Source organism: Canis lupus, chromosome 2, assembly GCF_048164855.1.
Source record: "Canis lupus baileyi chromosome 2, mCanLup2.hap1, whole genome shotgun sequence".
Classification (NCBI taxonomy): Eukaryota; Metazoa; Chordata; class Mammalia; order Carnivora; family Canidae; genus Canis; species Canis lupus.
This window is the reverse complement of record NC_132839.1, coordinates 91,491,274-91,517,854: the sequence shown is the minus strand read 5'-3', so window position 1 is coordinate 91,517,854 and position 26,581 is coordinate 91,491,274. Positions and strand designations below refer to the sequence as shown.

Sequence of the window (26,581 nt, the reverse complement as noted above, 5' to 3'; positions counted from 1 at the left end):
TAGCCCTGAGTTGGCTGGTGCTGGGCTTGGAGTCTGCTTAAGATTCTCTCTCTCTCTCTCTCTCCCTCTTCCTCTGCCCCTTCCCTCATCCACTCTACACACAGGAGCATGTTCTCTGTCTAAAAAAAAGAAAGGTATTGAATTTTATCAAACTTTTGAATTTATCAAAACAATTATATATTAATTTTATTTTCATTCGGTATAGAACAGGGTGCATGCTTTTGATAAATGGGTTGCAAGTTGAATTCAAGAAAGTTTTCTTTCATTATATCATTGGTTATCATTCATTTCCCTTTGGTATTTTACACTCTCCTTGGGCTAGCATTTCTTCCCTAGAAGATAAGAATCTCTAACTTCTTATCCAAGGCTGGACAAGTTTGTGGAGGCCAAGATGCAATAAATACTGTTGGATGCAAAGATCACATTGCTGGCAGAGAACATTCCCGTTTCACTGTGGTCTGGAGATATTAATGAAGTGTGGTAAGAGGAGGGGTAAGATAAATATGCAGTGAGGAATAATCATCAGATATTTTTACCTCTAAGCTACTTCTAGAGCTGATACTGTAGGTATTATATGGCAAATGAGTGTTTTTTCATATATATATATATATATATATATATATATATATTTAGCTTTTAAAAGATTTTATTTATTTATTCATGAGAGACACACACACACAGAGGCAGAGACACAGGCAGAGAGAGAAGCAGGCTCCCTGAAGGGAGCCCGACAAGGGACTCGATCCCGGGACCCCAGGGTCACGCCCTGAACCAAGGACAGATGCTCAACTTCTAGATCGTTTTAATTTCTTTCATACTTGGTGCCAGATGACTAGCACACTCCTTGTGTCTGCTACCAGCTCTAGCTGCACTCAGTGAGTCCAACAGCCTCACTGGGAGAGATTTCAGTTGTCACAGTAAGACTAGATCACTTGGATGGTCCTTTTTTGTGTTGTGTGAATTCAAAGCAAACAAGAGACTTCTCCACTCAGCTAGGATGTGTCGACTCATGAGCAGTTGTAAGTATACACGTAATAGAACCACTCCACTGAGAATGGGGGAGAAGTGCAACCAAGGGTGTGGATTACAACTTTATGTAACTTACTCTCATAAATTGTGTCCCATAAAGTCATGTGAACACCTAAGTCTCCTCACTTCCCTCCCCCCTTCTAATTCTGTTCACTGTTCTTCCTCTAGTGTGTCTAGTGATCCTTCTCCAGCTACTGGATAGCTTCAAAATGCACCTCTTGCCTCTACTTCATTCACTATTGCTGCAAATCTCACGGTTTCAGTCATAGGTCCTGCTGCTAAACCTTTCTGTGGTATATAAGATCTTTTCAGGAAATTTGAGTTGTTTTCCTCTGGGGCAGTGTTAGAGAACTATTAACGACAGCTAATAATCAAAAATCTTCCTTTTTTGAAAACCGTTAGTTGGTTTCCCAGGAACAGTTCAGGTACCACATCAGGATCTCGTATGTGGAAGTGTTTTATTAATATCAGCCTCACTCACGGCATCTGCTATCTCTATATATTGGCCCTAAGCTTTAGTACCTTCGCTTTGTTTCAGAATCATAGTTTCTATATCTCATTACCCAGTCATAAGTAACAATGTCCTTCTAATACTTTTCACAATTGGCCCAGGTCTTCATGCAAGTAGAACACACAGTGATCCACCAGGATATCCTGTTATTCTCCAAGTGGGTTTACCATTTAAATTCCATCTTCATTATTGATATTTTACTTCGTGTTTATCTCCCTCCTGTCTCCAGGGGGACGTGTCTAACTTTAAAGTAATTCCTGCCTTCTCAAAGTATTCCAAAAGCCATAGATATCCATTGATAAACTAGCTCAGCCAACAAAGGTTAATATGGGATATAGCTCTGCTAGAGCATGGTTAATTGGATGATGATATGGCCTTATTGTTAGAAAAATATAGAGTTTAAAGAGCACTTTCATAGAAATTATCTCATTTGATCTTTACAGGAACATACCAAAGTGTACTTCATTTTACAAGGGAAAATCTAAGTAAGGCTCTAAGAAGCTAAATGACTTGCCTATAGTCACACTTCAAGTGAGTGAAACAACTGAAGTTTCTCCTCGGGCTTTTTGTCTCACATTACTAAATAATTCAACTCCTAAGCTGGATTTTTGGGCACTAGGCATTCTCTTGACTCATTCACACATTTCTTATTTGAAACTAGATATATATTTTTAAATCAACTCATCCTTCTCCTGCCAAACTTATATTATCAGTATTCTCCTAGAAATCAGGGAGGTTTAATTTAGCCCATTACCGCCTGCCTCTCCCCATCACACACACATTTGTCTTGTCTTAATGACTCTACTCCTAAGTATTTCTTAAATTTATCTCCCTACACAGTACCCCTCCTTCCAACACCCTTGCTCAGAACCTCGTGACTCTTCATGAAAATCACTGCACTATCTCCCCAACTTGTCATGTTCTCTCCAAGGATTTCCTGTCACCTACAGAGCATGGTCAAGGCTTGTTAAAATAGATGTAAGACCATCTATCAATTGACCCCTTTCCACCTCTCCAGTCTCGTCATTTCACATTCCCTTGCCTCTTAGACTGTGATTTAGAAATCCTGAATTGCCTACATTTTCCTGTTTACCTGATTCTTTTTTAAATGTGTCTTTTTTGCCTACTTCTCTTTCTGTTGGAAAGGTTTCTTTTCTTTGTCTTCCTCACATGGTTCATTTCATTTTGTTCATGCATTGCCTTCCCTATATGACTCTTGAATACCCCTAGTTATCCTGTAAGGGACACCTTGGTGTTCTTACAATACCGTAATATCCTGTACATCCATCTATTATTGTACTTAAAGCATTACTTGATACAATTTATATTACCCTTTAATTGGCTTACATTGTGTATTTATCTCTGTATTTAATGATTAATTACTCACATCAGATATCTTGTCTATTTACATGCTTTCTCCCCTAATTAAACTTCAATCTTTTTGAAGGAATTACTTTCACTCAGTCCTATTTTTTCTAGCATATTATATGAGCTCCTTTGTGGAGATAATATAAAACCACTTATTTATTAACTATTGACTTCATCACATAATTTATAAATAGGGACCATGATCATTAGTGTATATATATATATATACATATATCCATAAATAAGTGCATATATATACATACGCACACAGGCATCCCTCAATACATACATGACACACATATACAAAAATATATGTGTGTATATGATGTATGTTTGTCTTCTCTTTCACTGAGAGTATTTTGTTATTTGACTTTTTATGTGTGGAATATAGAGATCTGTAGAAGTATTTTATGCAAAATTCAATATCTGATTCTAAAATCTAAACCCTACTCTAGAGATATGCTTGTATGGGTGAGTGAAAATGTGTGAGTCAAGCGTTAGGTAGGATGGAGGGTGTGGAGAATGCACTTGTATCTCAGCTTTTCTCTGATTAGGATAATACCTAGGGTTATGTTTTCAGATCAAACAGTTTATAAGGTGACATATTTTCTGTCATCTTCTCAACATTGTTATATATTATACAAATATAAGTGAATCCAAGGTGACTAGAAAGGCCAAATCAGTAAAAAAAAAAAAAAAAAAAAAAAAAGGCCAAATCAGACTTAAATCATAAGTCTGTGCATTGGATTGGTGAAAGCATAGATGCAAAATGTAATTTGTTCCCAATATTATAAGTAATCATTACATGGTAATTACAAATACACTCATTAAAGAATTTTTACAGTATAAAGTTAAGTAATTCATGGTATTTCTATTTCTAGTACTTAATATGATGAAGAAATATCTTGGGGTTTTTTTGTTTATGGATTTTTAAATAAGGGATTAAAATATTTAACATCTTGAAAAATTTGTTGGGATTTTGGATAGGCTGTGACCACATTATTTCTTCCTCCATTTATAATGAAGGCATACAGGTTTTAACTATCTGAAATTTTGCTAATATCTTTTGGGAAAGAAATTAGCTTTGAGGGGATACCTGAGTGGCTCAGCGGTTTAGCGCCTGCCTTCAGCCCAGGGCATGGTCCTGGGGTCCCGGGAGCAAGTCCTGCATCAGGTTCTCTGCGTGGAGCCTGCTTCTCCCTCTGCCTGTGTCTCTGCCTCTCTCTCTCTCTGTGTCCCTCAGAAATAAATTTAAAAAAATTATATATATAAAAAAGAAATTACCTTTGAATATTCAACGGAATACTTACACATATATACATATAATTATAATATCACGTGTATGTTATGTATGTCATGTATGTTATATATAATCATACAAAGCCATATATGTATCTCACATTGCTGGAGTCATAACATAGTCCTTAGTCCTATTATTTTAATACTATTTTCTTGATTATAAAGTATAGATGATTTCACTGAAAGTTTCCCTACTTGTTAAAAAAAAAACCCTACATTAGAATATCATTTTATTCTAATATTATATTATTAGAATAATACATGTACATATTCTAATCTTATATTTCTATGTCTCTGCATTAGTTTAATCATTTTCTTACTCTGCTATAATAATAGTCTCCATCCTATGATCAAAATACTGCCTTTCTAATTATACATAAAGTATCCAATATGCTGCCTTTTTAATATTATTTTAAGTCTGCAGAGTGAGGTTTCGTGTTTAGGAGAATGAAAGGTTTGGTGTCTCTTATTGTCTTCTGCATATTGTGGTTGGGACCTGCAGGGCCTTCCAGCTTTCTGTAGGAACAGAATAATGCATATTAAGTGCCATTTCCCCCAAGTCAAGATTCTCACGGAATCTGAATGCCAAGTACCTCCTCTGCTAATTAATGGCATCTGCAGATTCCAAGTCTAGAATTTCCTTTGATTTATTTCATGTTCGGGCTTAAGCTGTTCTTTAGGGAAGTAAGTATCCTCATTTCATCAATCCTAATAAAGCTCAATTTATTTAAATCCCTTGCAAGAATTTGAGCATCTCACATTTAAAATGTAGTGATTATTCCAAATCCTTGTTAGGCAAATCACTATACCCATCATATTGTTGACTTCTGGAAGAGCATATTCAGAGCTGAGGGAATTCTTTTTCACTAACTTGTATCACAGTGTCATGGGCCAAAGTCTAGAACAGTGGTTCTCATACTTATCATATAAACAGAAAAATCAGAGTCACTGGGGGGCTTGGAGGGAACATGGCCATGGAGTAGGAGGACCCTAGGTTCACTTCATCCCCAAAGTACAACTAGGTAAGTATCCTATCACCCCACATACCACAGGAATTGACCTGAAGACTAGAGAAACAAACTCCACAACTAAAGGGAGAGAAAAGGCCACAGCGAACAAGGTAGGGGAGTCATGACTTGGGAAAGAAAAGGATTATGGCCACTGCAGTGGGGAGAGCCATGATTTTGCAGAAGGACAAGAGACAAACTAACACATAACATAGAACATGAATCTCCATAGCAAATAGCTTGGAAAGTGAGAGGGCCCACATTTTATGAGTTCTTATAACCAGCAGGGCTTAGAGCCTGGGGTTTTAAAAGTTAGCAGGTTTGGCTCTACAACAACCCAGAGGACACCGGGGCAACTCCTGGAGCAAAGGCAGCAGATAACCCACAGATATACAGCATATGAAGAACAGCCATCTGAAGAACGCCTGGGGCACACAGTGGGGAGGTTATTTGCTCATCTTGGAGCAAAACCCAGAGAGATGGCAAAACCCACAGAGAGCCCCTCCAGAACAACGGAACTAGAGGCACCGTTTCCTTCCCCCACCACTCAGCATAAACAGAGCCACTTACAGGAATCAGCACAGCACCAACACTTGCTTACGCCAAGCCCCACTCTCCCACACACGCTCCGGTGCCACTGCCCTTCCCAGTCACACTTGCCTTAGTCATAGTGTTGTGGGCCCCCTGCCCCCCAAGGCCAGCCTCAACCCCTGCCAACACTGCATCTCCAGACCTGAGAGTTTTGCAAGGCTTTGGTTCCATGGCAGTGGCAACAAGTCTCATTTCACAATTGGACTAAAGCACACTTAGTTCAAACACATCATATTCAGGCCAGCGACCAAACTTTGTCCACAACAGGCAAAAAAAGAGCCTCTGCAGATAACTGGCCTGAGAGATAAAGTGGCAAAAGCAAAAAAGCACAGCTCACATAGCACACATTGGAGAAAACCTCAGGGAGTGATTGATTTCTTTGTTATCTTGATTGTGGTGAAGCTTTCACCTGTGAATATATATGTTAAAATATAGCAAATTGTTCATTTCAGATGTGTGCAGTGTATTGTTTAGAGATTACACTTCAATAAAGCTACTAAATAAAACAATTAAAAAAAACAAAAACTAATAGGAGGAAGAGCCCAGAGACACTTTCAAATTATTTGTAGGATCTTAGTTTTGAACACCAGAACACCATTCTCTCAAATCAATAAAAAAAAGTCCTCGCTACAGTTGTTTAATTTCATTCTGCAGAGTAATTTTTGGTAGCACAATGTTTTGTGTTATAGTGGGGTATTTTCAGGGAAGATTCTATAATATATTGTACCTTGTAGCCCTCTGTTCACAGCAAAGAGGAAACAGAAGGAGGAGAGGGCAAAAGAATTAATGTAAACATTTTAAATTTACATATTATATTGGTATATATGTATTATATATGTCTATACAGACTCCATGCAATAGATAGATAGATCTAGAGATATAGTGCACATGAATTCAGGAGTGTGGAGATCAAATAGTAGGGCAGAAATCAGCTTGTTACTCATGGAAAAATGCATATTAAAGACAAAGGTACAAGCTAGTAATTTGTGGTCTTCTAATAGGATAAAAATAATTACTCTACTCAATTGCAGATACAAAAATATTTACTATAAAACCCCATACAGCATTTCCCTCCCTAAAATAATGTCTGCCATTAAAGCACACCTAGGCTGTGTAAATGACAACATTTACTGTTAATGGAGCAGAGTTTCTTGCCATCGAAGCCAATGAATACCACGCAGCAGTCAAGATTTTTCCCAAAGTTGTTATTAAAAGTTATGCCCTGAAATTTAGGCATGATGAAGATAGTAAATAAAGAAAGGAAGAGAAATGGCTCTTTGGTCCTTTATACCTTCCTCCCTACCAAGACAAGAATTGGCCAGTGGAAATTGTTTTAATTAAAATTTGGATTGTGTGAATAATCCAAAGCTCATTTTCCCCACCTTCTGCACTGGGGCATGGGCATGAGACACCCCTGACTCAGTGAAAGTCAGGTGTTTCACACTTTCCCTGTGACAAAGGACACATGTCGAAACCTGGGGATCTGTCATGGAACAAGAAGGTGCAAACCAGTGTGTGGGGGGAGGCAAACAGAAAATATCCAAGCTGAGGACTCCTAGGTGGCTCAGCGGTTGAGCCTCTGCCTTTGGCTCCGGACTTGATCCCAGGATCCGGGACTGAGTCTCACATCGGGCTCCCTGCATGGGGCCTGCTTCTCCCTCTGCCTGTGTCTCTGCCTCTCTCTCTCCCTCTCATGAATAAATAAATAAATATTAAAAAAAAAATGTCAAAGCTCTAAAACCCTTATTCTCAAATCAATGTCCTTTTGTCACAGATATCCAAATAGAGATTTTGAGGGAGGACTCTTAAAACCACAGAGTACATTAGAGGAGCAGGAGAAATGGAATCTGTTACCTCTCAGAATGCACCTAACTCAGACTAGAAGTCCCCCGACGACAGGTCATCCAATATTCTTTACCCACAGAAATTTATATTTAAGATTTTATTTAATAGCTCTTTGGTCATTATTTTACAATTAAAAACTTTTTTTTTAGAGAAGTTTACTACAAAATTGAAAGGAAAGTATAGAAATTTCCCATATATTCCTTATCCCCGCACAAGGAACATCTTCCCCATTATCAACATTCCCTATCAGCGGTACACTGGTTAAAAGTGATAAGCCTCAGTGATACATCGTAGTAACCCCAAATCCGTGGATTACACTGGGGTTCATTGTTGGTGTTGCATAGTCTATGGACTTGGACAAATGTATAATGACATTCATTCATCATTAAGACATTATACAGAATATTTTCACTGCCTTGAAAATCCTCTATGCTCCATCCATTCATTGTGCTCTTCCCCCAATCCCTGGCAGTCATTGATCTTTTTACTATCTTTAAAGTTTTTTCCAGAATGTCATTTAGTTGGAATCACATTATAATGATGCAAATAGGCCTATCAGATTGGCTTCTTTCACTTAGATACTCATTTAGGTTTCCCCGTGTCTTTCCATATCTTGATAGTTCATTTCCTTTTGGGGCTGAATAATGTCCCATTGTCTGTATGTGCCGCAGTTTATTTATCCTTTCTCATCCTGATAGACATCTTGGTTGCTTTCAGGCTATTATAAACATTAATGTAAGGGTTCTTAGGTGGGCATAACTTCTTTTTAAGATTTTATTTATTTTAAAAGTATTTATTATTTATTTATTTATTTACTTATTTATTTATTTATTTATTTATTTAAGAGAAAGAGAGTACATGAGCAGGAGGGAGGGGCAGAGAAAAAGGGACAAGCAGATTCCCCACTGAGCAGGGAGCCTCACATGGTGCTGGATCCTAGGATCCTAAAATCATGACCTGAGCTGAAGTCAGATGCTTAATCAACTGAACCACCCAGGAATTCCATCTTTTTATTCCTTTGGATACCAAGATATGCAGTCATTGGATTGTACGAAAAAGATGTGGTCAGTTTTAATGATAAATCATCACACTCTCATCCAATGTGACTGTACCGTTTTGCATGTTCATCAGCAATGAACGAGAGTTCTTATTATTCCACATAATCACTGGTATTTGCTGTCAGTGTTCAGGATTTTGGACATTCTAATAGGAGTGTAGTAGAATCTTATTGTAATTTTAATTTGCATTTCCTTAATGACATATAAGAAGAGACATCTTGTCATATGTTTATGTGGCATCTGCGTATCTTTATGTTGAGGTTCTATTAAGGTCATTGGCCCATTTTTAAATTGAGTTATTTTCTTACTGTCTAGTATTAGGAGTTTCTTGTGTATTTTGGGTAACAATCCTTTAGCAGCTGTGCCTTTTGAAAATATCTTCTCCCAGTCAGTATATTTTCTTCTAATTTTCTTAACAGTGTGCTTCACAGAGAAAATTTTTTTTTTATTTTAATGAAATTAAATGAAATCCAGCTTATTATTTCTTTTTCGGATTATTCCTTTGGTGTTATATCAAAAAAGTCATCACCATACCCAAGGTCACCATATTCAAGGTCATCTATATTTTACCTTTCAGAAGTGTTATAGATTTGTATTTTACATTTTTCTTTCTGATCCATTTTTTTGTTGATTTTTTTGTCTTAGTTTATTTATTTATTTATTTATTTATTTATTTACTTACTTACTTACTTTTGGATGTCCACTTGTTCCAGCACCATTTGTTGAAAATACTGTGTTTGTTGCATTGTATCACCTTTGCTCCTTTTCAAAGATCAGTTGACTATACTAATGTGGCTGTATTTCTGGGTACTCTATTCTGTTCCATTGATTTGTTGTCCATCCTTTCATCAGCACTACACTGTCTTTACTGCATCTTTATAGTAAGTCTTGACATTGAGTACTGTCGGTCCTCCAACTTTGTTCTTTCTCAATATTATGTTGACTATTCTGAGTCTTTCTCCTCTTCATCAAAACTTTAAAACAGTTTGTCAATATCTGTAAGGCAATTTCCTGAGATTTAGATTGAGATTATACTAAATCCACAGATTAAGTTGGAATGAACTGTCATCCTGACAGTATTGAGTCTTTTTATCCATGAACATGGGATATTTTTCTATTTATTTCATTATTTTATTTTGTTCCTTAGAATTACATGGTTTTCCTTATATAGATCTTGTTCATATTTTGTTAGATTTATGCCTAAGTATTTAATTTTGGGGATGACTAATGTCAGCGGTATTGTGTTTTATTATTTATTTATTTTTCAGTATTGTGTTTTAAATCGCAAATTCCCTTTATTTGCTGGTTTATTTTTGTTTTGAATTCTGACTAATATTCATCTTTCTCCCCATAGCAGACTCAAAGTTCTTCTTCTTTATTCTCAGTTCTGAAGAGTTTCGTTAAGTTGTTCAGTTGCATAAGAAGTGCAGGGAGAGGAACATCATCTTATCTCATAGGCACAGCATTCCGAGAGAGGGAAAGAAAAAGCAATCCTTACTTGAAAAAAGACTCACTCATCGGTTGCCACAATTTATGTTGCAAAGATGTAAAATGTAATCTTGCATATGTGTCTTAACTTCAACAGGTAGTGGCCAATTGCCTTAACCATGCTGGGTCTCTTGCCCCCCAGATAATTAAGCCCTCCTTGCTCCTGAACCTCAGTTGGCAGTCCCCCTCAGTTGTTCCTTGATTTTTGTTTCCTTGGCCCACATTACTTTCCCAGCAGGTATGGGCTTCACATTTTCATCTTCTCTCTTTGACTCTCCATTCAGAACTTGAGGGCATGTGATTAATCCATTTTCTTAGAATCTCTCTTAGGTGGCCCCACCAGACATCTTTCTCTGTCTTCTCTTTCAAGGCTTAGAAGCATTAGGCAAAATGCCAGGTCAATGACTTGACAAATTTTAGATAGGGGATTATTATGACTCCTTATTTGGCAATGAAGAGGCATTTTTTACACTCCTAACATAGAAAGTAAGTTTCTCTCTCATATTCTCTTCTCTAATTTTTTTGGATAGGATAGTCTGATGCCTTGTATTAGGTTTCAAGAGGTATACAGCCATATTATAAAAGTTATGGAGACCCTGTCTTTAGCATTGTGATCACCATTCTTCAAATTATATTACAAATGAATATTTTTCTAATCTGTCTTTCTCAATATTTTGTGAGTTTCAGGATGATATTTGAACCTCTAATACCAAACACAATTCCTGGAGTATACTACGTCAATAATTATTGAACAAGTGAATACACAGCTAAGTGTCTGATAAAGTGATTTTATTAACTTATTTTTACAATATGTTTAAAAGCTTATTCCCTCCTGTGTCTCCTTATTTTGATGTAAATGACTTCTCAGTTTTTCTTACTGTGTATTTTCTAAGTGACATGTTATTTACTTTTATCAAGTTATAAAAGTAAACAAAAATAAAAACAACACAAGGCGGACGAAATTTTGTAATCGGGGTTAGTACTGATTACTAAGTGCTCACTATGTCCCAGGCCTTGCGCAAAGTACTTTGCATTCATTATGTCATTTATTTCTACAAGAATTTGAAATAAATACGAGTAAATTCTCATTTTACTGACACCTAGAGTTATAAAACTTACTTGTTAGAGATAGAATTTGACCTCATTCTTATAAGCAGTAAGACATGTAGCTTTAATCACTATTTTGTATAATTCTGAATTCATTTAAATTTATAAAATAATTTTATAATTAATAATCTGTTTTTAAAAAGAGTGCTTCCATCAAAGTGGAATTTATCTGCATTTATTCAGTTTGAGTCTTTTTATCTCTCTGTAGAATGCTTTTATTTTTTCATATAAATGCAACATGATCGTTGCCAAATTTGCTTGTTTTTAACAGCATGGTGAAAAGTATATCTTTCCTCATTATATTTTCTTTTATTTAGTGCTCTATAGGAAAGGTGCTTTTTTACTTTAACATTTTGTGTTATGTGATCATAACAAAACATGATTAGTTGTGAAGATATTCAATATACAAATATCTTGTATTTGTTTATTTTTAGGTATTTAAATGTATTTCTTGAAAGTAATAGCAATTTTAAAATATATTTCCCAATAGGCATCAATCTTATTAGTTTTTATTTGTTATATACATTATAAGATATATTTTGATTACCATATTTGTAAAACTCAAAAAAGAATGTATCAAATGAAACTATCTTTACCTAAAATTATGGAGTACATTATCTTGGTATATTTACATTAACCCCAATTTTAAAAATAAACTAATATTTTTCTTAAAATGTTAGCCTTATATTTCTATTTTATTAATTGTGGAAAGTAGGAAAACATATGGGATAAAAGCAAAACAAACTATAACAGTGATGAATCCCAATCTCTAGAGAACTACTGGTAATATTTTTATTTCCTGTCCTTTATGCACATTGTACTTCTTTTTATTATTATCTGGTATCTTTATTGATCATTACTTTGCATAAAATGTGTCTTGTTCTATTAATAATATACTTCTCTATGTTTTCAATAATGATCTCCCTGTGGAATACGCATTTTAGAAAGTGGGGGATAAGGGGAGAATGGAGAGATAAAATAAGGAGTACATATATTATAATAATCAAATTTTATAGTATGTTGGGAGGGGAGAAGTATTATAGAACAAAATTAGTGCATGGATAAGGGGCTCAGCAGCACTGGAGTTGGGCTGCATTTGTTAACTGGCTGCTAACAGTAGCCCTTGGAGCAACGAGGAAGTAAGCCATATGCACACAGAAATAATTTTCAAGGCAGAGGGAGCCTCCTGGGCAAGTGGCCTGAAGTGGACGTGTGTCTGGTATATTCGAAGAACAGTAAGGAGACCAATGCAGGAGGAGCTGAGAGAAAAAGAAAGGAATGGAAAATGGAAGGAGAAAGGTCTAATAGACTCAAATTGTAAGTGTCTTCTAAGCCATCGTAAGGACACAGGGGACAACCTTTCATTCTGGGAGAAAAGGAGTCACCGGAGAATTTAGAGCAGAGCAATGACAGGTACCCTCTTACATAAGTCTTTGATCATGCATTTAATTAATTCTTATGGAAGAAGTATTACTAGGGGATTAGTGGGCCGATGCTATGAACATTTCCAGTGCTATTTTACATAAAATGTCAAGCTAATTTCCCGTCAGGCTGTACAGCAATGAATAATCCCAAGACGGGACACCACACGCCAGGATGTCCTACTTCACCAGGCTCTCCCTCCAGCATAAGGCCGGGTTCTTCGGCCGCCTGCAGCTGCCAACCGCTTACCAAACGGGCTTCGCATTACAATCTAGTGCCAAATACATGCATGCATGTGTCTGTAGATATAGGCTTGGATAGGGACAGAGATACAACAATTTCCAGCTATTCTTAATAAGGGCAATGCTTTGGTTTTTTGTCTGTTGCTATGTTTTTTTGTCTTTAGAGAGAGGGCATGTGTTCGAATGGGATGGGGGGTGCAGACAGAGAGAGAGAGGCCCAAGCAGGCTCCACACTCAGCACAGAGCCCCACTCAGGGCTGATCTCATGACCATGAGATCTTGAGCCCAGCCAATATCAAGAGTTTGCCGCTTAACAGATGGAGCCACTGGTGCTCCAAGGGCAATGTTTTTTTATGTCTCTATCTCATGTTTTCATTTATTTAAAAAATCTTTTCTGAAGCCATTAAACTCATTTCAAAACATACGTTTGAGATCATATTTGCTAGCCACTCGTTTTTGAAAATTAGAGATGATCTTAGTCCTTTGTGTGTGTTCCTCTGCATATTCGCAACATTAGCCGTCCATAATACCTGCCTGTTCATGAAGTTCGTGTTGACTTTTGGCTGAGTTATTTTATTTTTATGTAATATAATTGATTAATACTTTCATGCAATGCTTTAATAATTAAAATTTTAGGCATTTAGGAAATTTTTTAAAAGTTACCATTTCACGTTATTTGGACTCTCTCATCCAGTTCTTTAATCAACAGGATTATACTTTTTTATATGCTATCAGGTAAGATCCAAATTTGATTTATTCCAAAGTAAGAAGCCCACTTATAGCGATTCCTTTTCTTGATCTCTTTCAGAAATCATCATTTGAGGGATGCCTGTGTGGCTCAGCGGTTGAGCGTCCGCCTTGGGCTCAGGGCGTGACCCTGGGGTCCTGGGATCCCATATGGAGCCTGCTTCTCCCTTTGCCTGTGTCTCTGCCTCTCTCTCTGTGTCTCTCATGAATAAATAAATAAAATCTTAAAAAAAAAAAGAAATCATTGTTTGCAATTCATTTATTTTCATGAATAATCTACAATTGTTGAACTAGTTCAATTACAATAACCCTAATAATGTACATATTAGTTGCTAAGGCTACCATAACCAAGTAAGACAGACTGGGTGGTTTAAACAACAGAAGTACAGAAGTGAATTTTTTCACAGTTCTGGAGGCTGGAGATCAGGTATCTGTAGCTTTGACATCTTCTGAGGCATCTGCCCTTGCCATATAGATGGTTGTCTTCTCCCTTTATCTTTAAATGGTTTTTCCTCTATTTTGTCTGTGTCCTAATTTCCTCTTTTTCTAACAACACCTGTCATATTGAATTAAGTCCCATCCTAGTCACCTTATTTTAAATGAATTAACTTTTTAAAAACCTCATCTCCAAATATGGTCACATCTTGAGGTACTAGAGGATTAGTATTTTAACATATGAATTTGAGGGGAGGAAAATTCAGTCTATAGCATCATATTTTGATACTATGTAATTTCATAGAACTTTCTGATATAATTAATAAAATGGACTTTGGAGTCAGACGAAAACTGAGTTCAAATTTCTAGGTGCAGGAACTTGAACGGTTACTTAACGTCTCTGAGCCTCATTTTACTTTTTTTAAAATGAGAATAGTAGTTGAATTACATCATATATTCAAAATACATAGGATAATGCTGGACACAAAATGGATGCTCAATAAATTACAATTATCAATTTCCAATTTGGTTAAAGTTATTTTTAACTTTTAATTTTTAGTGGGAAAGGTATTGCAGTCTCTTAGTAGTTAAACCTCGAAACATTTATTTTTCTTTCTCTCAAAACCTTTATGTAAGTTATTTTAGATCATTACTATGTAGATGCCTGCATAATACATTTTCTTTACATGAAGTCATTTCACTAAATACCCTTTCACTTTTATTGTCTTTGATAGTCTTTATGTAAAAATGTTACCTGCAAGTGTTAAAAATGATAATTCCTCTCCTGACATCTGTTTATTATCTTCTTGCATTTGTCAAAAGTTACCAAAAAAAAAAAAAAAGGAGAAAGAATTATAATGGCAATTTTGTTCTTACCTTCAATTGTGACATCTGTTGTTTTTAACCAGCATGTAAAATGTTGACTTTTGTTTTTTCATGTTAAGAAAAAATGGTATCTTTTTGTCAGTTTTGTCGGAGTTATCATTAGGAGAACATTATATTTTTTGGAGTTCCTGTTGTTCTTACTAACACGTTACTATAATTTGTCAGATACTGCATGTCCATATTGAGATTAAAAATCTTTTTTCAAGGCAGATCTTTTTTTTAATAGCCCATTGAAATCAGTTTCTTAGTATTTCATGTATAATTTTCATTTGTATCCATAAGTGGTATTTTATGTTTCCACCTTTTATATTTCCTTTCTCAGGTATAAATGTAGCTCATAAAATAAATTATGCAGTATTCCATCAAGTTTAATTATCATAGTTTACAGAACATTTAAATTAAAGTCTTCAAGTGAAAATCTAAAATACCTCACCTGTAAATTCTGTAGCCTTCAAATTTTTGAAGATATATTTTTGGTAATTTTTGCATTATTTTCTACTCTTTTTATCAATTCAAATTTTTAAATCAGCTTTAGAGTCAGCTTTAGTAATCTACTTTTCCTTTTCCAAAAAATGGTGTTCAAGCCACAAACACTTCTGAAACGCAAATAGTTATTATGCAAAGTATCATCCTGTACAAACTTAACCCTTAGTCTCTCATATTTGTATTTCTCATATAGTTCTAATTTTCAATATTTGGTTTTTTCTTTCTTAAATTCCCTGCTTCTTCCATTTAATAGAATCATTTCTTTTCAAAAATCCAGCTGTTTTCTTTTTTTCAAATTTCAAACTCTTACGTTTTTCTTTTTATCCTGATAACTGCATTTATCCAACCTTTTTTGTGATCATTTTTTATCTTTTTTTCTAAATCCTGAACTGAACTTGTAAAAAATGTTACTTTCTGTTTAAATAATAGAAATGATATGGAAATAAATTTTGTTCAGGCTACGATGAGGCATGTTTCATCTTAAGAACATTGTTATATCCTTTTCAGATAAATAAGGAGAATATTGCTATTGTTGTGACTGCTTTGGTCTTGTGTTGGTAGTTAGGGTGTTGAGGTTAAACCTTCCAGTAGTTGTGCCCGTCAGATACTTCTTTTTCTTTTACATTAAACCTTTATGTGTTTTGATGATCTCTTATGAATAGATAGAAAATAAATCCAAGGAAAGAGTGATTTATAGATTTTGACATAAACTATTTTAAGAGATAGGGATGATGCTTGTGTCATCATCATTTAAGAGATATCATTACATGAAAATTGTATGAAAACAGGAACTTTGGATTGAAAATTAATGGACATTTAATTAAGAATTGTTTTATTATTACAGTACTTGTGTGTATAAATATATGTGTGTATGTGTGTATCACAGAAATATGATCTTCCATCTGAAATTTCATGTCACCAAAAATTGGTTGCTATATGATCTGTACAACAAAATCAGTTGAGGGGTGAACTTCATGCCCTCGCAGCTGTGAGTCTTTGAAAAATTTATTTAATTTCTCCATTCCAAGGTTTATGTCCCACATGATAAAATAAATGAGTGAATGCATTTCATGGCCTAACACAGAACCTGATCCATAGTTTCTCCTCAATAAATTTTGTTGACAGAGTAATTGATAGAATATTGATCCCTATAGCTACCCTCCCATTACATCCCCCCTATCACTCAAGCTTGGTTTTCTCATATAACCAAGATTGTTTGTGAATGAATTATGAAATACCACACGGTGCATATGTATTCTACACTCTACGTTTCAGGAGCCCCTCCCTCCCTATGTGCTGTCTGTTAACATTTTTTATTTCAGGATTGTATCTTAAGGCAAGCTTTATGTTGGATAGATAAATGGTGTTTGTGTAATTGATGTGATTGTCCAAATGGTCCAATGATGTACAGAGGAAAGAGCTGGAAAGTTAAAATCCAATTGGGTGAGACTCGAAGTTCAACTTTATGAACTTTGTCAAGGTATTGAATTTAATGTAATTTTTTAATCCTTATTTTCAAAATATGGTAATCACAGTCAACGTCCAGTGGGGTGGTATGGATTGAATGATATAAGCAGAAGTGCTAGACACATATGGTACCAAAGAAAACAAAACAAAACAAAATTCCAGTGCTTGATGTTTAGCACAAGGGACTTGTAGTCAGTGTACCCTATGCTGTTATAGTCAATCTTAAGAGCCATTAATAAAAATATAATTGCATGAGTTTCACACGTTAACTTCTGTTCTTCAGTATCTTGCATATGTTGCCCTGCAGTGTATGTGTCTTGGGATGTCTTCTCTACAGTCTTCCTCTCTTGAGTTTTCTTCAGTGTTCATCCCACAGAGTTTCATTTTAGTTTTATAATGCATTTCATCTCTCCTCTAATGTTTCATTCCCTCTCTTCCCAGGGCACCTCTGAAATCTCACATATGGTTCAGCCACTTTACACTTCCTAAAACATTAAACCCTTGATTAAATAAATATCTGCTCAAAAGAGCATAAAATACTTTGATTAAGTACATAAACACTCAGAAACACGTACAGTTCTTATAAACACTTTATGTACTACACTAAGTTTTAAATTGGTGACACATGTTTAATGTCACATTTGAACAAACACAAAGCTTAATGTGAAAAAGATTAAGTAAATAAATGTCAGAAATACACTTTTTATAATGGAGCACAGTGTCACCTGCTAGTAACACTATTTATAAATTATTGAGTATGACCTGTGTGATTACTCATTGATTGTCCGTTATTTTGAAAAATTTTACAAAGTCCATCATTTATTCATCATGAAAAATTTAGCAAACTGGAAAATGTCTTTACCTTGTTAAAGGTGTTCTTGATCCTTTGAAATATCATGCTTAAACATGACATTTGGAAATGGTCCTATTAAAATTATGCAGAAAGCGAGTGTGCTCATCATCATTCTTACTACTGAATATTTATCAGAACCTCTGAGATAATGCAAAAGCTTACATAACAATTGGAAAAGAGCTGAAATTACCTTTTGTTTTCATGAAATAGGATTTAATTTCTAAAAAATCCAAAAATATCTATAAATTATTAAAAGCAATAAGATGACAATAAGAATTCCAGTGACAAGTAAGTGTCTAAATCAGTGTTCTTATCTACCACTAACAGTCAATGAAATTAGGATACATTATGACACAGAACTATCATAGCCTGTAAGTAAATCTAAAAAAAAAAAAAAATTGAGCAGAAGACTGTCACAATACAATTTAAAATTTATTAACCTAAATTAAAAAAAAGTTAAACTAATGATTCTGAATTATAAGACTCAACACCATAAAGATGTTAGATAATGCTAAATTAATTTGTAAAATCAATGCAATTTAAACTAGAATCCCTCTTGGGCATATTGTGGAACTTGACAAATTGACCCTAAAGTTCTATGGAATCCTAAGAATATTTAATAAGCAAAAGTATCTAAGATGTATTTGTGGAAGAATAAAGTTGGACAATTGACTCTCTCATATATCAAAGTTATTTTAACAGTATATTAATTAAGACAACATGATATAGAGAAATAACAGACAAATTGGTGACTGGAACGCAATAGAAAACCCATAGACACACATTCACTAGGGCAGAGGTTGCATTACAGCCAAATGGGGACCAGCTATATTGCTCATTAAATGGTGAAAGAAACATTGATTTTCTTTATGGAAAAGTAGAGCTCTATGTCATGGACAAAAACACATTTTACGTATATTAAAAGCATAAATACTACAATGAAACTCTCAAACTTTTAGAATAATGTATAGAATAGCTTTATGGTGGTAGTAGAATAAATTATTTCATAGAGATGAAAAATAACTCAAAAACAATATTGATAAATAACTTCTACTAGAAATACAATATACACAAATTTAAACAATATGCCATGGCCTTTGAGAAGATATTTGCCATGCATGTTGGACAAAGATTTAATGTCCAGAAAACATTTATACCACTACATATTATTTTCTTTTTAAAGACAAGCACCATCCCCACACACAGACACAAAATGAGTAAATCATATAAGGAGATAATTCACAAAAGAATAGAATTGAATGAATAAAAAAATCATGTAAAAGTACACAACCTCAGTTACAATCACAGAAAGGTAAATAAAATAAATGAAATACTGTCTCCGTCATCAGATTTATAAAAAGTACAATCTAATGATACCAAAGTACAGAAAGCATGAAGAGAAAATCTTACGAACTTTAATCGTTCATTTATAGATGCATATACCCTATAAGCCAGCGATCCCAATCCTCAGTTTAGTTACTGAAAGGAAGCACCACATACTTGCATGTTGTAGTTTCCTGGCTGAAAATGACAGAAATGCATTATTTCACACTTCTGGAGGCCAGGAGTCTGAAATCAAGTTGTCAGCAGGGTTGCTTCCCTGTGCAGACTTTGAAGAAAGGAGAGTCTGTTCCATGCTGCTTTTCCTAGCTTCTGATGGCCAAAGCAATCCTTGGCATTCCTTGGCTTTTAGATGCATAAATCCAATCCTTGCCTTCTACGTTTTTTTTCCGGTGTGTGTCTGTGTGTCTGAATTTTCTTCTTATAATAACATGATAACTCCATTAGTTCCCTTCTGAATCCAGTATGACCTCAGCTTAGCTTGATTACAGCTTTGTTTCTAGACCCAGTTACGTTCTGAGTCTGAGTGGACAAATGGCGGCTACTGTTCAACCCTAGTACATTATACAAGGAGAAATGCATGATAAGACTGAGTATCACAGCACTGTTTGCCACGAGGATAATTTAAAACAGTAAAATCTCCATTAGTATACCAATGGATAATAACTAATGACACAGACAAGCAATAGGGTTTGTACAGCTATTAAAACAAGTGGCTTAGACCTATGAATGTTGAAGTTGATAAATCTTATGAACATTTCATAGGTTAAAAAAAGAACTTTGTAGAATATTTAACAGGATGACCATATCTGATGTATAAGTGTGACAAATACACAAAACAGGATATAGCTGATACACATAAAATAACAAATACATGTATGTGGGGTTATTTGCACATTGATTTTTTTTTTTAAATTTTTTTTTTAATTTTTATTTATTTATGATAGTCACAGAGAGAGAGAGAGAGAGAGGCAGAGACACAGGCAGAGGGAGAAGCAGGCTCCATGCACCAGGAGCCCGATGTGGGATTCGATCCCGGATCTCCAGGATCGCGCCCTGGGCCAAAGGCAGGCGCCAAACCGCTGCGCCACCCAGGGATCCCTGCACATTGATTTTAAGATAGTGATTATCTAGGAGCTCCTGGGTGGCTCAGTTGGTTAAGCATCCAACTCTGGGTTTGGCTCAGATCATGATCTCAGGGTTGTGAGATTGAGCCCCATGTCAGGCTCCATGCCATGTAGAGCCTGCTAAAGATTCTCTCTCCCTCTTTCTGCCTCTCCTCACTTCCTCTTTGGAAAAAAAAAAGTGATTATCTCTAAGGCGGGCAGGTGAAAAGAATAAAATCAGAAGCCAATGAATGATTCAAATATATTTATAATATTTTATTATTTACATAGAGTGTAATTGGAACAAATGTGGCAAAATGTTAACATCTAATTCATTTGCATTATTAATATAGAGGAGTTTCTCAAACCTCTGTACTTTTAGTATCCTGGGCGACAGTCTTTGTTTGGGAGCTGTCCTATGCATTGTAGGATATTTAGATATTTTACAGACTCTCTGGCCTCTTTTCCCAAGATGCCAATAGCAAACCTCTACTCTGGTTGAGAACCACTGGTATGAAGTATTTACTATGGACTTCTCTTTATGTTTCCATATGCTTGAAAGATTTTATGATATATTATGCTAAAATATAAATATATATATATATATTTCTTGCATACTAAGGTTTCATAGACAATTATAGACTATGTTAGTATGCAATCATTAAGATATGCCATGTTCTAACTGACACATAAAAAAAAGACTTAAGGAATCAATATAATTTTTTATTAATTTTGTGTGAATTGTTTAAGGAAAGACTTCACCATGGAAAGAATAGTTCAGTTCCACCTTAACGGATGTATAGGCTTTTGTGAGTTTTGAAAATCGGTAGAATAACGTGACGCATAGAATGAAGAGCAAGGAGGTAGAAACTGTAATAATTTTATGGAATGATGAGTTCTATGAAATCAAAACATAGAGCAGAGGTGTCAGATTTCAATGCCTTCTATAGTAGTAGCATATTTGTGTGGAGCAAACAGGTGTAGGGAAATTGGGAGCAGTGTGGCATATCAAAATTGGAAGGAACAGCTAAGGTGAAGATTTGGTCCACATGATTAATGATATCTGTTTTCAAATGTGTGGATGGGCCTAAATTGGTATGAGGTTGGAAAGGAGTGACTGATATCATTAAAAAATAAAATTAATTTTCCTATAGAAAGTTACCATGTTAAAAATTAGCTTGAGAGGTAAACAACTTCCTGGATTAGAAGTCTTGGTATGGTTAGTATGTCAGTTCTCCACAAATTGGCTTATAGATTAAATGCAATTCCACATATATTTTAGAAATTGACGAGCTGAAACTCCACATGAAAATGCAAAATATCTAGAATATCCAAAGCAATCTTATAAAGAACTTACACTGTGTGTCTTTGAGAATTACTACAAAGACCGGGGAGTGTGGTAGTGGTATATAGAAGATCAGCCTAGAGACCGGTAGGACAGAACAGAGCCCAACAACGAAGTCATAATCAATCACTCAGTCTTTTCATTTTCTAGAAGATGCCAGTGTAGTCACTTTTTTTTTTTTGTCCTTTCAACCAAATATACTGAAACAAAGGAACATGATGTCTCTACCTGTACATTGTAACACATACAAAAATTAATTTAAGATGCATCATAGATCTAAACATGGAAGCTAAAACTAAGCCTTTTGGAGAAAAATATCAGCATCTCTACATAAAGGCCAGAGACAAAAAAAAAAAAAAAATCAAAACAAAACAAAAACAGAAAACAATTATAGTGAAAGAAGGAATTAACACATTTAAATTTCATCAGCAATTAAAACCAAATTTTAAAATATTTTCTCCAAAAAAAGGTATCATTAATAAAAATAACAGGAATGTCCCAGATCCAGAGTAAATATTTTCGGAAATAACACAAGTGTCGGTGAGAATGAGGAGGCAAGGAAACCCTTGTGCACTGTTGGTGGGAATTCAACCTTGTTCAGCCACTGCGGAAAACAGCACGAAGATTCCTCAAAAAATGGGAAGTAGATCAATTGATCCATATGATCCAATAATTTCATTACTGGGTATTTATTCAAAGACAATGAAAAGAAAAGAAAACGAAATGCTAATTTGAAAACTTACAGGCCCCCTCTGTGTGCTGGGGCATTATTAAAAGGGCACAACATGGATGGGCCTGGAGGGTATTATGCTGAGTGAAATAAACAAATTCCATATGATTTTACTCACTTGTGGAATCTAAAACAAAGCCAATAAATAGGCAAATGAAAAGCTGCATCAGACCTATAAATACAGAGAACAAACCGATGGTTACCAGAGGGGAAGCAGTGGGGGACAGACAACATGAGAAGGGGATGGAGGGGTACAGGCTTTTCATTATGAAACGAGTAAGTCACAGGAATAAGGGCGTCGGGTAGGGAAAATGTTCATTGATGTTTGACAGTGTGACGTGGTGGCAGATGGTAGCTACACTTGTGAGCGCGGCATAACATCTAGAAAAGTTGAATCTCTATGTTGTACAGCTGGAGCTAATGCAGCACTGTGTGTCAACTAACTCAAAAAAATTAAAAAAACAAAACAAAAAATTTAATAAGAGTATATATCTGACCAAACACCAGAATTCAAGATACACACGTGACTTCTACAAGTTATTCCCAAGAAGACAAACCGAGTAGCAATCAGAAAGCTGGACACCCCCGCAGAGAAATCTGTGGGACTGGCCAATGGACACTTGAAACTGTGTTTGTAATCACTGTAATCTGGAAAGTGGCAATTAAAAAAAGAAGAAGAACGGGGCACAGCACACACCTGCCAACAATAACAACAAATGTTGAGAGTAGGTGGATCAATCGCAGTTCTCACGCTTTGTTGGTAGGAGTGTAAAATGGTAAAACCACTTTAGAAATAGACTTTGTACTTTAAAATTTTTATTTGTCCAGAAATGTGTTCTCTATTAGAGAAAGATCCAAAAAGGTGCTTTCTATTTGTGCATCGCCATGAATATTTTATGCACACCATTTAAAAACTCTCCGCATTAGTAGTGTTGCATCTAACACGGTAAGGTAACGCCTAAGGAAATGCCAATTATAAAATCATGCACGCCCTCAGTGCATGCATGAGTTTTCATATAGTCTGGAGGGTGTTCCAAGATGTGCACAATTAGAATTAAAATTTCCTGAGTAAATCATCATATTCATAGTTTTGACCCCTATACGCTACAGAGCCATTGTGAGATACAATACATAAATTCTTTTTGTGTCTAAATAGATGAAGTATGATCATCCCTCACTTAATGACACATGCCTTTAAATACCATAAAATTCCAAGAAGGCACAAATTTTGTCTTGCTTAAGGTCGTTTCCTCAGTGCCTAGAATAATATCTAGCAATGATAAAAACGCAATGGATATTTGTTGAAGGAAGAGACATGACTGTCGGAGTATAATATCTGCAAGACTATGAATGTTTATGAGGGCACTATTTGTGTGTCTTCAAAAAAAATTGACACTTTAAGAGGCTATGTGGCTTGTGGAATATCTACAGTTAATATATATTGTTTTGCTAGAAATTAAAGACCTTTTTAAATCTGGGTAAATTTGCTCAGATGCTATAGAGTTTTACTTCAAATATTCTATAAAGCATAAATTTGTGTTTACACCTTTTAATAACGCATGCTGAATTGTAATTTGGGGACACAAAGGCATATATAAATGCTTGGTGAATTTTATACGTGCCCATTTCCTATTCAAATGATTTTCACAGCTTATGGGGCCTTCAGTTAGATGCAATCACTCTTTACGTTGCATGATTGTGGAATAAGAACCGAGAGAGATGCGTTTTCCCCCCAACAATTAATTTCTGTCCGTAGAGGTCGGTGTTGTGTTTTTTAATATGTTAAGACCTGCATTTTTGCCATTGCTGTTTTTTTTATACATGTTATTTTCTTTCTTTTTTTTTTTTACATGTTATTTTCCGTAGTATTATTAGAGATCAAGATTTTTTATTCTTTTATTCAGTATTTCCAAAATTATACATTAACATACCAGGAAGTCCGTTGTTTCCTTTGTCGTGTTTGGACAATTATGCATTGACCAAGATTGAATCTCACTTTTAAACATCAGATTCTGATTCTGCAAATGTGTTTGACTCTCCCTTCTCCTGATCAGTGAAGGTTTTTGGTAGAGAGCCAAGACAGGAAATGACTGCCTTCATGTCAGATTTAGGAAACATATATCTGGCTTGAGAGGTGCCCAACAATGAATCTGCAAATAGCCCTTAGAGTAGAAGAAAAGAACTTAATCACAGGGTTTGCCATAATTACACTTCAAAAATAAAGTTTAAAAATAGCAGGTTTCTAATAATTTAAGTTAAACATTTTCATTATAAAAAAAATATGAGGGAAACTCAAATGCCATAGGAAGGAGGTTAAAGGCCCCAGGTAAAGCCAGTGTTAACACTTTGGCATACATCGTTCTTGTTACCTATCTAGTAAATTAGAATCATATTTTATTTACTATTTTGCAATTTCAATAAATTGTTTTTCTCTTAGCAATAATGTGAGTGATTAAATATTCATCCTCAAGGTTATCTTAAATGACATTTTAGAACTGCAGGAGTTGGATTTGAGTCCAATCATTGACTATGGTACCTTCTATATGTTTCTGATTGCAGCGCGTATCCTGGTCTCTACCTCCTCATCTGATATCCTTTTCAGAGGGTATTCTGGAGAAAAATAGCACTTTCCATTAGCCTAAAATATTAACAGGATATTTTCACATTGCATTTTGTTGTATTTTATGTTACAAATATATAATAGGGAAACTTTTTATAGTATATTTCATGACTACAGATTTTACACATTTCAGAACCATTAGGTTTTCGAAGCTGATAAAAATGATTATTATAATTGCAATAAAATAAGCTGGCTCTGATCTAATTTAGTTATAAGAAGTTAAAGTAGTTTAATTTAATTCTCTGGGCTGCAGTGTCTTCCTCTGGAGAGGAAGGATTGGGTTGGATAATTACTGATTACCCTTCAAACCCTACTACCATCTTATGGCTCCAGATGTTTCTTAAAGGTTTGTTGGAATGTAATTCCTAAGTGTGAGGCAGGAGGCAGTTTTATCTATGGTTTTCCACTTCTCTACCTAATCTTTACCAACACGTCATTCCATACTTTCTGACTTTGAAGATCCCAGTGATGGATTTTCATCTTTAGAGCTAGAAATGAAGGTGAACAGTGACAATTCAAGGGCGTCATGGTGTTTTCATACAAACTGAGTCACTGACAAAGAAGGGTAATTTTTTGTTTTTAAGATCTTATTTATTTTGTCATAAGAGACACACAGAGAGAGAGGCAGAGAGACTCGATCCCAGGACCCCAGGGTCATGCCCTGGGCCGAAGGCAGATGCTGAACCGCTGAGCCACCCAGGGGTCCCCATGAGGGGTATTTTCAACAAGGAGTCCCTTAAACAAAGGAAGCAAGACCAGACTAAATATCTCCTTTGCTTTCGAATTTGCTTTTTTTGGCTCTATTTTTCCTCACTTTGTTTTCCACTTGTTTTTTTTTTTTTTTTTGTTTTGTTTTTTGTTTTGTTTTCCACTTGTTTTTATTTCAAGTTGTTCTTTGCAGTGGCTAGCAGCCAGCAAGAGGCCAGGTCCTGGGAGGAGCAGAGTAGGCTATACCACAGGAGAACCAGTGCATACTTCACCCAAAGCATGCCCTGAAGCTGGCTTTGTGCCTGCGACCACTGTAACAACAGATTGCCATGTATTTGTAAAGCGTGTCTTCAGATGGCTTGAACCTAACTCCCCCATGTCAGCGTCCAGAGATAATAGGCTGATTTACTGAAGCTATGACCTTTCTGAACATCCCATATCATCTAATCCTTATGGGACATTTTGGTCCAATATATTTCATGGCTGCAGATTTTCACACATTTCATTACCATCAGATTTTCAAGGGTGACTGTGCCAATAACAAATCAGGATAGCTTTGATTCTCTCTGTGCCTGATGGGAAGTTCTTTTATATTGTCAGGAATTAGGGATCCCTGGGTGGCTCAGTAGTTGAGAGCCTGCCTTCAGCCAGGGACGTGATCCTGGGGTCCAGGGATCAAGTCCCACATCGGGCTCCCTGCATGGAGCCTGCTTCTCCCTCTGCCTGTGTCTCTGCCTCTCTGTGTGTGTGTGTGTGTCTCATGAATAAAGAAATAAAATCTTTTTAAAAAGCTATAAATAAATAAATTAAATAAATAAATAAATAAATAAATAAATATCAGGAATTATATTGACTAACATAGATCTGTCTAGAAAGATCTATGAGAGGGAG

General features: G+C 35.4%; 1 pseudogene; it reads right to left on the bottom strand.

The window, feature by feature from the left end:
* Positions 1-26,068, bottom strand: part of LOC140609715 (probable ATP-dependent RNA helicase DDX10) — a 90,163-nt pseudogene extending 64,095 nt beyond the window's left edge.
* Between the last annotated feature and the right edge of the window lie 513 nt (positions 26,069-26,581).